Here is a 13,703-nt window from a genome sequence, read left to right as displayed (position 1 = left end):
ATTTGTACAAGGGATGGATAGAAATGAGTAATACATTATACACTATATATACCTTTATACTGGATATACATTTATATACTGTATACAGTACTGGTAAAGATATTTATATAAACTGCATTCTATTCTTCACACTCATGTCACATGTCTTGTCTGATCAATGTCCAGCAATTGAACATGGTGGCATTTCTACACTGTCCAACAAAACCCCTTGCTAGATGTTTCCCATTTAATAATTACTCTTCATGACCACACCATATGAAGCCTACATAAAAGTACAGCCTACATAAAAGTACAGCCAACTATAATCTACAACTACAGATTGTATACTTCTACGCTTGTTTTAGTCTACCTTCTGACTCAGGGTTCCAGAATTAATACTTACTTTTAGTGACGAGATACCAAACTTCCTGGGAGTCAATCTGCATAAATCAATTTCCCATGAACTATCACCTGGCTTATTTCTAACTTTCAGCAACTTCATCACTACACTTCATTACCAAGCTTTAAAAAACAAAAAGGAAAAATTTAATGCTATTACAAAATGACAATAAAGAAAACACAAGACTGATAAATTATCTTTTTATTCTCCAAATTCAGGTAAATCATTATCAAAAGCATTTAGAAAAGCAATTCAACCAGTCAAACATGTCTTTCTTATTCATTTTTTTTTTATGAGAAAGCGCATTCCATCTGCAGAATCTACATATGAGTTGCTTTCTATTTGTGCTTTGAATCTATATTATTGCCTGTTGTATTTTCACACAGGCAACAGAGGGAAGGAAAAGTGAATGTGGACTTACAACTACATTCCTGAATTACAAAAGAAAGATTTTTACATAGCCACAGGCAAAAGATAATTAATAAAATAGACACAAAAATCAACACAACACCTGGAATAATGTACTGTACGTGAAGACGACAAATAACACTCATTGTTGGTCAATATATAAATGGGTAAACCAAACCTAAAAAATAAATTGCCCAAAAACAATAATCACATTCCCAATGATTACTGTAAACAGCACTGTGTATAAGACAAAAACAGCAACACTGTTGCGAGAAAATATTTGATATCAAGATAGAGTAGTCACCAGCTTTTGCATAAAATTGCATAAAATTTGTATAAAAATACCTAATTTTTTAATGCTTTCCAATGCAGTAAATCTACGTCTTCACTTACAGCTATATCACAATATATTAGATTTTCACTAATCTTAAAACTCTTCAGCTTAAACTTTGGCTTTGCAACTGATGATTTTATATCATCCAATACTGGACAACATTTGTACGACGTTGGCATGGTCTTTCTTTGCAGTACTGTATGTTCCAATTTCTAATAAAACAGACCCTAATCTTTTCCCTTTGATTTAAAGAAAAAAAAAGTATGCTAAATAATCATAGCATAAATGAGATATATTCAAAGCTTGATACATCATAATTTTCTTCAACAAGAAGCAATCTATGTGACAAATAAACCTTACATAAAAGACAAACAAGATTCAAGAGTACCTTTTGTAAGACATTTACACCTAATTTTCCTAACTGGTGCACCAATGCATGATTTAAAAGGTAAAAGAGAGGTAAGGAATTTTAAAATGGGAGAGCAATAGTAAATAAACCACAATGAAAAATCAGGAAAAGACAATAACTTATAGCAGACTATTTACTGTTGCTCAACAAGCTAGACAATAAATTTCTAAAGACACCACAAATTTCTATTAATTTTATTTCCAGACTGAAAAACTTTAGTTTCAAATACTGAACCAAGAAATGGCAATATTGTACTGTACTGAAAATTATTCATAACTTATAATTAAGAGGAAAAATTTAAATAATTTCTAAAAAATAATAGTTCAACCAGAAAGAGTAAATATGTTTTTAACTTGCATAGCCGTGGCTCAAAATGTTTCCTTTCAATAAATATATCAACTCTATTTGATAACATTCCCTAAAAATCAAATGACAGAATAAACAAAAATTCTAAGATTTCTGACAAAATTTCCAACTCCACAGATTTGTAGACTACCAGAAACCAGAAGAACATTAGTCTTTCTGGTTTCTGGTAGTGTACTAAAAAACTTATAAGGTGCAAATCATCAGAGCGATATTTAATTCAAAATACTGCAGAGCATCAAAGCAAAGGAAAGAAAAACAAAAGAGAAAGAAAATTAATCAAAAGGCTCATGAAGCATAATAAAAGGGTAACCATAAATGCTCCTTTAATTAATTACAAAACAATTTCTACATTAAATAATAAATTAGATCACTGTCACAAAGGACACTTGAAATTAAGGATTTTCGGCATTAAATTATAATAGTACATAACACAAAGGGTTCCGCTTCGGGCTTTTTACATCGCTAATTAGGTGCAAGGTGTCTCTGAATGTATCTAGAAACCATGGCAGATACAGGATACATTTAGGAAATTTCTACATTGGTAGTTTTATACCAACCAAGCACTTGGATTCAATTAACTTTAGCCCCTAATGCCCTACTGTATAAGGCCTAAAAGTGAGAAAGTGGTACAAAGAAAAATATCAAACTAATAGTTCTGCATTGAGTAGTAGCCAAAGAAGATTCCCATAAGAATTCAATAAAATCCACTTGATATCTACCACCATGTACAACCATTTCATTTAATTTTCAAACAAAACGACCACAAAATACACTGTGGTTACTCAGCTGCTATTTTTAAATCCATGCGAATGAAAAAAAAAAGGAGAATACAGTAAATTTAATAGAAGAAATGCTTTGGACTTAAATTTCTATGAAAGAGCTCAAAGTACAGCAACTAATTTTGTGTCTAATCTTCTGAAATGGTTGGACACTGATGAACTCCCCTCGCTCTCGTTTATATTAAAAATATTGGCCTGAATCTCCTAACTGCTTGTTCGTCTCCCCTACTGATCATACTTAAAAAAAATACAAATCTTCCAGATCTCAAATTACTTTCAAGTTGCTGAGCTTCATGAGTTTCAGCTGGTTACTAATTTGTGGTAAACTTAAACAGTCAAGCAGGAATCTCCCTTTCCAAAGACCTTTATGTTTGATTTTGCTGCTGACAGGTTATTTTTATATAACAACCACAAGGGCTTCCCTTTCAACCATTGCAGTTTCCAGCATTACTATGGAAAAAAACTTAGCTTGGTGTATTCTTTAGTTTTCATCATTACTATGACAAAAAACAAAGGGTTCACTGTTTATCCCTGATGGACAGCCCCAAAGCCCCCATTTACCTCAGAATTAAAAGAACTTTCCAATAACCTCACTCTAAAACTAATTAAGTCATATAAATACCCTCCGTCTTAATAATGCACCTTCATAGTAATTGTCTGTCCTTCCATTATGTTGAAATCTTCTTTTACATTTTTACATGTGCAGTGCTCAGTATATAATATAAAATTTTACCCTTCAATATATCAATATTGAATTTTCATTCAAGTGCTTAGTACAAAAATTATTTCAGTAGTAATAATAAAACTGCACTTGCATGTTTATAATGCATAGGATGGTTAAAAAATAATCCCACTATAGCTACAAATTTTCAATGGAAATCAACACTGAATGACAAGTCATGATGAATCAATGAACAAAACTGGACAGGTATCCCTAGGCACTGCTTTAAAGACAGGACAGAAAAAAATATTGTGTACAACAACTTACAACACAAAGCTATAAAAAGTTCCATGAATCATGACTTCTTGCACAGTTTCAAGCCTGGCTATTGGTACGGGTTCCACTGAATAAATAAAAATTAAAATGACGAAGTATGCCATAAATTTTGTAGGTAAGTGATTTATTAAACAGTCATGAATACTGTAGAGCAGTACCAACATAATTCCTAGCACAATTGACTATCACCAAAATATTCAGCATTCAAGAGAAAGACCTGACCATATCTTTGAAATTCAATAAAAACTACAACTTCCAAAATAGTAAGATGGGAAGCAGTAAAACTGTACATACTTTTCATGGTACATCATCCCTAAGAAACAATAATGTATACAGTAAATAGAAAGGCAGCTCTAGAGTATATTGCTGTAAAGTTCCCACACACTATCTTTTTAAGAGCTGAAAAATTCTAACTAATATTTCTGAGGTTCTACACATTAACTAATATAAATTAAAGCTGTGTTGCATCACTGTCAAATGAGGAAATAATGGTACTCCGAATTAATAAATAAAAATTATTAATCAATATTTCTGTTTTCTTTTGAGAAATCTATCAAACTAATAAAACATTACAATAACCTCTTAAATAAATCTTTGACTTGTAAGACCCTTATTAACTACAGTAAACTACCGGTACATACTGATTTAAGACAAAAAAAAACATACACCCTGAGCTTATCCATTAAGTGTTATTTGAATAAAGCAGATGTTTCCAAATTCTTTTATACAAATGTGAAATAGTAAAGCAAACAAAGGCTGACCTCACTTGAAACATACATGAACACGTACAATCACAGCTAAGGTAATCTTGTATACCACCCTTTTGCTTTACTACTTTGCAATAGGAAAATATTTACAACCCTTGTTTGGGTTATTATTGCATGACATACACAGCATTGCTAAAAAGCTACAGAGTTACAATACAAATTTCACAATTATAAATAATGCTAACAATTACACTGGTCCTACACGTCTATGAAGAACAAGTCACACCATATGTGAGGGATAGGTCAAATATCATATCAGGAAATGATGGGAGAACATGCACAGTGATGAGGGTAGTAAAGTATTCTCAAATAATGATGGAATAGTTGGCACACATGACAAGTATATTCTATAAAATACAATACAGTACTCCTGTAATCAACAAGGATATTTGTATCTATTGTAGACAATAGCCACTTGAATGGGCCAAGTAAGGTAAGGATAAAATACTATGATAATATATCGCAAAACAAAATATCTCCACTAAGCATCCTAGTTTTTGTCTTACAATCCTACCATCTGTGGCTGTATATTGTTTACCTGTTTAATGTTCTTAAATCATTACTGTTGAAAGAACCCAATTTTAACTGGAGACCACAAAATATTTAATTAAATGGGATTTTCAATACCAAGGCTTAATAGAAAAAAAATGTGGACAAAGAGTAAGAAATAAAAGCATTAGTAAGGTCTGAATTTACATCTACCTCTGGAAGAGGAAAATTCTGACTCTTCTTCTTCTTCTTCTTTGTGTACATTTTTTCCCACTTCTATGTGGGGTCGATGTTTCTGGTCAGCTTTCTCCATCTACCTCTGTCCCACACCTCATCACCGGTTAATCCCTTTGATTGAAGGTCATAGGGATTAACCGGTGATGAGGTGTGGGACAGAGGTAGATGGAGAAAGCTGACCAGAAACATCGACCCCATATAGAAGTGGGGAAAGATGTACACAAAGAACAAGAAAAAGAAGAAGAGTCAAAATTTTCCTCTTCCAGAGGTAGATGTAAATTTAGACCTTACTAATGGTTTTATTTGTAAGGTCTAAATTTACATCTACCTCTGGAAGAGGAAAATTCTGACTCTATTATAAGTTAACGCCGTCAACAGAAAAATTTTTCAACTGTAGGTCTCCCCTCATGAATGGTGAAAAATAACGGGGCCTACTTTTCTTCCCATTTCTTTATGGACAAAAATCAAATGTCTGCTGTAAGTCCTTCACCTCAAAATAAGAAGAAATAAGATCTAAGTTAGTGCTAGTTCTTTAAGAGGAAAGGCTATGTATCTAATTTTAGCCTCAACTCTTTAAAGATAAAAATGGACGTTGTGTCATTTTATAATAAAACTTCTTGAAAAAAATAGGTTTAAAGAAAGCCTGTCTATAAGAACAAAAATGCTGAAATAAAACATGAAAAAACTTCAAGCTTAGATACTCTTTTCAATTAACACAGAAAATGGGTACAATATTAGACATTCTTCAGAGATAAAGAACAGTCTCTTCAATCCTCTTAAATGGAGAGAAATCAGGGTGGAGATGTAGATTCAAGTCATTTAAATGGAATAAATGTGGGAAACTTACAAGGAAAAGTAGGGTTTAATCTTAATACCACATCCTACAGAAAGAAAGAATGTTTTCTACCCCTAATTCCGCCTCTTAAAAATGGAAGAGACATATTTGTACATAAAATTAATCTATAATTGCCAAGTGTTACTTCTGCAAATACTCTAAATCAAAAGCTATAAAGATTTCAGAGTGGCAAATATAGAATCATATAAAACCAAGATAAAATGAAATGATGAATATATTGTTTTGCTCATGAAAGATGTATAATATGAGAACTGACATTAAATAATATAAAAAGATTGCTTTAGACTGCAAATAAAGTTCATAAGAATGATTAAAATATATATAAGTATAAACAAATAATTAAATATATCTTATTTTGCTTAATTTCAGTATTTTTAAGAACAGCCATTATCATGAATATCCTAATCATTAAGAAGTTCAACTACTACCTTTAACCAAAGTTACCAGAATGTTTTGACAGAACGTCCAAAGTACAATGACTGCTAATTGATACAATCAACACCACCATTCACTCTTATGTCCATTAGCATATAATCCCAGTTAAAGAGGCCATCGTGGGACCTTAGCTAGCATCTGAAACATCATCAGCACAGAAACATAAATTGATGGAAACCTTTCGTCAGGATATCTACAAATGAATTCTTGAAGGAGAGCATGGTGGTTCGTAAGAACATGCAGCATCAAGCCCAAGTTTCAAGAGCCTGAGTCAAATCATAGTTCAATCATCAAGTTATTATTATCATCTTGAAATGAATGTTCAATTGATTATCTACCTTATTCAGAGAGATACAAGTTTCTTGAAACTGATCCTGATGTATATTACACATTGTGAAAAACAAACATGAGTCACAATGACATACTTTTCAACAGGCCTAGCAGATAATCAAAGACAACCAAGTTATTCCTTCATCTGACATTGCGAAACTTGCACTTCACTGAAAAGAAATTACAGCATGATGTCAGAGTCTCAAAGAGTGTACTCTACTTCACTTCCAATTACAAGAATCTAGCACTCGGTAGCACAAACCTTGGCTAAACATAAAAAACAATAACTCCTAGACATCTAATACTAGTGACTTGCGTGGACAATCCTGCAAGGTACTACCCTTTTCGAGGAGACACCCTACTTACAAATCATCTGAAGCCTTTGTATAACATGTATAACAGTGTTTGAAATGGAATATACACAAAAATCCTACTGATATGATGATATCAGCAACTGATGTTTGTCTTTTCCCAAGAAAATAAAAAGTTGAAGGCAGAACATGAATGAAAGGAGGAAATTTATCCAAAATATGAGAAAACGCAGTCTGATAACCAGAAATAAATACAAGTGTGTTTGACAAACAACTTGAATGAAAACATAAGATATACAGACTAGCTTTAGCAAATAACATTGGAGGATGCTGCCAATAATGCACCAAATAATATAATTAAAGTACTATAGTAACTTCCCACTTGATGTAATCTCAATGTAAACCAATTAGATATTTTTATCCCTAGATACCTATCATGTATGAACAATGTTTTCCGACTAGAGACAAGAACACTTTCTGAAAAGATTAAAAGAACTACTATTTTATAACAAAAATAATCAACCTCAATATAACATTCATAGAAACATTTTGTTTGGATGAATTTATTGATAAAAATCAGTAAAACGTAATTATATATCCATAAAACCAAGTGCTACTGAAGGATATCTTATGTTCATGACGAGTCAACTGCTAATAAATTATTTTGTAATCACTTAGTATAATTAATTTCAAATAGAACAGTGAGCCTACGGTTGAGAAAACCTAATATTTCTTTATATATTCCTATGCTTTCAACATAACCCTGTTAACCTTAAAATCTCCACACTCATGGTCTTAAACATCCTTTGACTCATACTTTCATCTACTAGAAGGAAGAAGAGGAATCATTCCCACCCATCCTATCATGGTTGACAAGTAGTAAACAAACAGCTACAAGGGAATTCCTTATCATAGGTTAACAGAAACATCAAGAATTCCAAAGCAACATCTTCTTGGTTCCAATAAGTCATCTATTGTGCTTCAAGTTATGTATGTGGCAAAAGCAGGACATGTATGTGTACGAATTTATGAAATTAGAGCTGCCTACAGTATAACTCGGAACTTCAAACATGCTTAGATGTTTCTGCAATTTCAAATACCACTATCAGTCTGTATTGGCTCATTTTTATTTGAGAACTATTACAAATTTTGAAGTAATTCTTTTTTTTTTTTCTATACAAACTCAAATCTTTTAAAATAAGGCAGAACTGGAATGGGCATTGAACTCGTTACCAAGACAATTAACAACATGTGGTGAGGGTAGGAGAGTACCACTGCCCATTCTCCAGTCAATGACTCTTCACTTCTGACCTTCAGCTAAGTATTGAAAAGGGTAAAAGAGGTGCAAAGCTTAACTTTCAAAGACTCAGGTTCGTATACCTAGGAGAAATATAAATAACTTTTATAATTTTTCATTTGTTCCGACAACTATATAAACCTTTTGTACTTTGAAATAAGAAGACTCACTTATTGGTGGACAGAAAGTCCCCTAAAACCAAACTGGTTAGTTCTTTTTCTTCATAGGAATATTCAAATCTCAATGGTCCTGTAATAATAGAGATAACTCCAGCAACCTCTTATCAGCTCATCATAGGGATGAATGGACTAATACGGCTGGCCAGCACTTGGTTATGTACTTAGTACTCAGTCAATGCAGGCTACAATGAAATACCTTGTGCATACCACCATCCTCTCCTTGTTAAGCGAGTAGTGGGAGAAGTACTTCTTACATAGCCAGTATAGTAAGGAGATTTCACAGAAGTGTAGCTTATCACCGCTTGCATATAACAATATGAATGCTTCATCCCTAAGCAAGGGGAAGGAAAGAAGCATAAGACCCAGCTATTCTACTTTTCCTCTATATCTGCATTGAACACATTATCATAGACAAGACACTTTTAGTCCTGTATGTGAGCTGGGCTGGCTACACAACTACTAGAGCTGCCACCACAGGACCAAGAACAAAAGTGTTGAAGGAATTGGGTGTATGTTCCCTTGAATATTGGCTGTTATAGTTAGTTGGCTTCATCAACTGTCCAACAACAGCATTCTTTGGAGTCCAAAGTGGGGTCAATAACCCTAACTTCATGAGCTGTAATTCAAGCTGATACTCATAACCCCCACGTCGAAGCATACACTCGATTGTCTCACAAAGCCAGAAAGAGACCTTTTCTATACACCTGCTCTCGGTTCTACCAGTGCTTATAGGAAAGTCTCTACTACTCAAGTCGGAGATGTTAAGCCAGAGAAGTTTTGTCCTCTTCAGATAACACACAATGGACACAAAATTATCTCCTTTTGATTACCACCAGACAATTCATTAAGCAAGGGGATGGAAAAGGTTGATCCTGGGTCATATGTCAATGAGTTCTGAGTTTGTTCTTGAATTTGGGCACAAAATTAAGTGACATTCTTCCAATCAACAGGGATACACAAGAGTGTCCTTACAACTAATGAACTCTCTTCGTCAAAGCTACTGCTTACAAAAAGACAGTCTTGAGAGCTAGAACTATGTTTGATGACCTTCTCAAAGGCTCATAGAGGGCATGCATAAGCATAGCCACCTTCCACATGGAGGAGAATTATGCTCTTCAGGATAAAAACAAGACTCAAGGCTGAGCAGTAGCTTTCCAGTCATGACCGAGAGGCACTTCTTGGTGAAGATCAAAGAGTAAGTCCTAGATCTGCTATAAAGATGCTTTAATTCTGTCATTAATCCATGTTCTGAGTATTATTCTCCTGTCTGGTCTTCATTAGCTGGTTTTCATATTAATTTTTTGGACATAAACTAGAGGTCTATTAGATTCCTTATTCCGGATCTTGATATTAATCTCTGGTACTGTCATTCAGTTGAGTGTGGTTGGAAAAGTGTATGGTAGAGTGCTACTTAATTTTGTCTGAGGCAACTGTTGGAGAAATTCATGGAAAAGCAAAGTGTTTTACATTTGGTGTTCATAGCCAAGAAAAGAAGTATGGAGGTGTCTGAGGAAGAGATGGTACCAGAAAAGTATGCGCAGCTGATCCAAGAGATGTATCAGGGGGTGTATACCAGAGTGAAGAGCACTGTTGGAGTGCCGGAAGGATTTGAGGTGAGAGTAGGATTGCACCTGGGATCAGTACTTAGTCTATTAATTTTTAATATAGTAATAGATGTTATGACTGAAGAAGTTGGAGGCAGTGCCACAGACCATATTGTATGCAGATGATATCGTTTTGTGTGCTGAGAAAAGGGAAGACCTGGGAATTAAGCTAGAAAAGTGGAGAGGGGCACTGGAGGACAGAGGAATGAGAATAAGCAGGTCCAAGACAGAATACATGTGTTTCAATAATGAGGGCAACAGTAGAGAAAGTATTTGGTTGGGTGGAGAAGAAATAGAGAGAATAGATAAGTTTAAGTACAGTCAAACCTCTGGCTACAAAAGAATCAGCTTACAAAATTTTCACTTCACGAAAGGAGAAACAAAGAATTTTATGACTCTGAACACGAAAAATGTTTCAGACAATGAAAGGCGGTATGGAGCGGGAGCCCGACCGTATCCGAGACGGATTTTGAAATTCGTGCGCCGCCAGCTCGTAAACTCGCTACCATCCTCCTGCGTTCCCATTGGTTATCTCTCTACTCGGATGCTAGTTACCACCATGAGATCCTCCTCTCCTACTGGTCGGCATCTACTGTACTGTATCCCATCGTGCATCTACGCATCGGCGTTCCTATGTCTTCTCGTTCGGCAACGGTATTGTACGCATTGACTTAGTTTTTGTGATTTTGCTTTTGTAACAATTTTACAGTACGTACGGTTATTGTATGTTAGATGATATTTTCCACGGAGATGAAGATGGAAATAATCCAGAAATACGAGGCTGGCATGCGGTTAAGTGTGCTCAGGAAAATTTTAAGAAGCAGGCAGAAACAAGCTTCTTTGGACAAATATTTTAGTAAGAGGCCTTTGGTAGAAGCAGACCAAGCACCAGCTAAGAAACAAAAGTGGCAGTGATGAAGAAAATACGTAGTGAAGTTAAATTTATAAAATAGAAAACGTAAAGTAAAAAAAAAAAAATAGAAAAAGGAAAATAAAAATTTATTTTAAGTTTATCGTAAAGTTAAGTGTTGATATTTCCTGCCATATGTAGATGCGTTTCCTATCAGTGTTAATGTTTTCTGTCATTTATAAATCTGTTTTGTAAAGTTAAGTGTTTACGTTTTCTGCCACTTGTACGTAAACGTTTTCCGCCATTTTCATCGTCCTCTACCGCCCCGCACTTCGCTCTCGGACATTGCCTCACTCCAAAGGTAAGGTTCCACATTTTTTTTACTGTATTTTTACTGTTTGCTCTAATTAAACACTTATTTTTCAGATTATTAATGTTAATTTATTATTATATGTTCAAAATACAGTACTTTTCATATATTTAGTACTCTTTAGTGGTGCATATCCTTTTCATAATCACTTAATGTGGTGTTTTTCTAGGGTCTGGAATGAATTAGACTATTTACATGTAAAAGGCAACTCGCTACACGAAAAAATCACTTTACGAAAGCCCTTACGGAACCAATTAATTTCATGTTGCGAGACATCACTGTACCTGGGATCCATAATCAGTACTGGTGGAAGTATGGAAGAAGCAAAGCATTATATACAAGCATGCTGGAACAACTGAAGAGCTGCCTCTGGAGTCCTTTGTGACAATAGAGTGCCACTAAGAAATAAAGAAAATTCCATAAGACGGTCATAAGAACAGCAATGCTGGATGGTACAGAGACTGCAAGTCTAAGGAAAACTGATGAGAAAAGATGGATGTAGCAGAAATGAGAATGCTTAGGTGGATGTCTGGAGTGACCAAAAATTATAGAATTAGGAATGACTATATCAGAGGATCAACAGAGTTTTTGGAAATATCAAAGAAAGTGCAAGAAGGAAGATTGAGATGGTATGGACATCTGAGGAGGGAGGAGGATCATGTGGGGAGGCATACCATGGAAATTGAAGTTCAAGGTAGAAGAAGAAGGGGACTATCAAAAAGGAGATGGAGGGGCTGTGTACGAGAGGACTTGACTTAACAGATAAAGAATTGGTAAAGCAAAGGAACAAGACAGAAATAGATGGAAAAGGCTCATTCGAAACGGCGACCCTATTAAGAGATGGCAATAAGCCGAAGAGGAAGATGAAGTTTATTCATTCCTTCTATTTTTCCTTTCAGGAGTTGTATTCGGGGGGTTATAGTAGATCTCCTGAGCAAACTTCCAAGTCTTCATGCCTGCCTTGCAAAGGATGAGGGTGCTCAGGACTCTTGTACCCGAAAGGTACTGACCTTGGCTCATTACCAACAGAAGCTGACAACCCAGAGTTGGACCATACCTTTGTGGAGGTTCTTGCACACACTCATAAATGAAACAAACAGTGTGTGGTGACCAGGCACCAGCTTTAGGTAGGTCATCAGTCATCGATAGGTGCTTGGATGCTCTTCAAAGATCAAGACCTACTGTGGAGCTGCCATTATTGAATCTTTCTCGTTGACCTTAGATTGAGTTGATAATTAGTGTGTTAAACACACTTGCTTCCAGTTGGTCAAAAACATTGCCCACCCTAATACTTTGAGGCAGCAAGATTTGTACTATCTTCCAATATCACCAAAAGCCATAGCATTGTTGCATAGGCAAAAGGGATGTTGCAGAAGACTTCAATCGAAGATGTTAGCGACATATTACTAGTCAAACTACAAACCTAGTTAGGAAAGCAGTGTGCTACAAACTCAAGTCTTTTGCAATATTCCAATGCTCACCCCATTATTAATTACTTAATTAATAATTTCAATGTCGATTCCAGCACCAGTGAAAACATTCCTTATTTTAAAGGACAAAAGGTTTGTATATGAGAAAGAACAAATTATACATAAAAGGATGGGCACATATTCTCCCTTCTCTCTTTTGATTTTGTTCATCCTTAAATCATTTCATCAAGATTAAACTTCCAACAGGGTTATTAATATTTGCATTTCAGATAAGTGGTAATGTGATACTTATAAAATGCAAACATGCTAATGCAATTGCCTTTTAGTATTCTGGGGTTTTATACTATAGTACTCAAAAGTAACCTTTTTAGTAAACTGAACTTTGATATTTAACAGTATCCTTTATACAAATTTCAGAGAGACCATGGCTGTTAGCGTCTCAACTTCCTTGGTATTATAACCCATGTAATTATCTTGAAACAACAAGATTTTTAAATCAAATAATTTTCATCCACCATCCCCCTAAAATATTTTTGTCTTACATTCAAATTACAGTATTTTGAACAATGAAGAGGAATGGTGGTTCCTATTTGTGAATACAGGATATATATATATATATATATATATATATATATATATATATATATATATATATATATATATATATATATATATATATATATATATGCAGGAACAACTGCTATCCTTTTGTTTGGCAAACAAACTTTATTAACAGTCAGACTGATCCAGCTCTGATTCCTACTCCTAAACCACTTATCTCCATAGGGTATAATGAGGCAAAGATATCACCTGGTCCTAGATATATGACAGTTGATATACAATTTTTAAATTCTTCAATATATCTTATGGAAGATT

General features: G+C 34.4%; 1 protein-coding gene across 1 annotated transcript in view; it reads right to left on the bottom strand.

Moving 5' to 3' along the window:
- Positions 1-367: 367 nt before the first annotated feature.
- The window catches only part of Vps13B (vacuolar protein sorting 13B), a 418,333-nt gene continuing 404,997 nt past the window's right edge, over positions 368-13,703 (bottom strand). Inside the window, exon 43 of the mRNA XM_068386782.1 lies at positions 368-501. The gene's annotated coding sequence lies outside the window, so the exon portion shown is untranslated. The remainder of the gene's footprint in view (positions 502-13,703) is intronic.

This window comes from Palaemon carinicauda, chromosome 14 (assembly GCF_036898095.1).
Source record: "Palaemon carinicauda isolate YSFRI2023 chromosome 14, ASM3689809v2, whole genome shotgun sequence".
Lineage (NCBI taxonomy): Eukaryota > Metazoa > Arthropoda > Malacostraca > Decapoda > Palaemonidae > Palaemon > Palaemon carinicauda.
The sequence above is the reverse complement of the archived record's forward strand: the minus strand, read 5'-3'. Positions and strand labels throughout refer to the sequence as shown.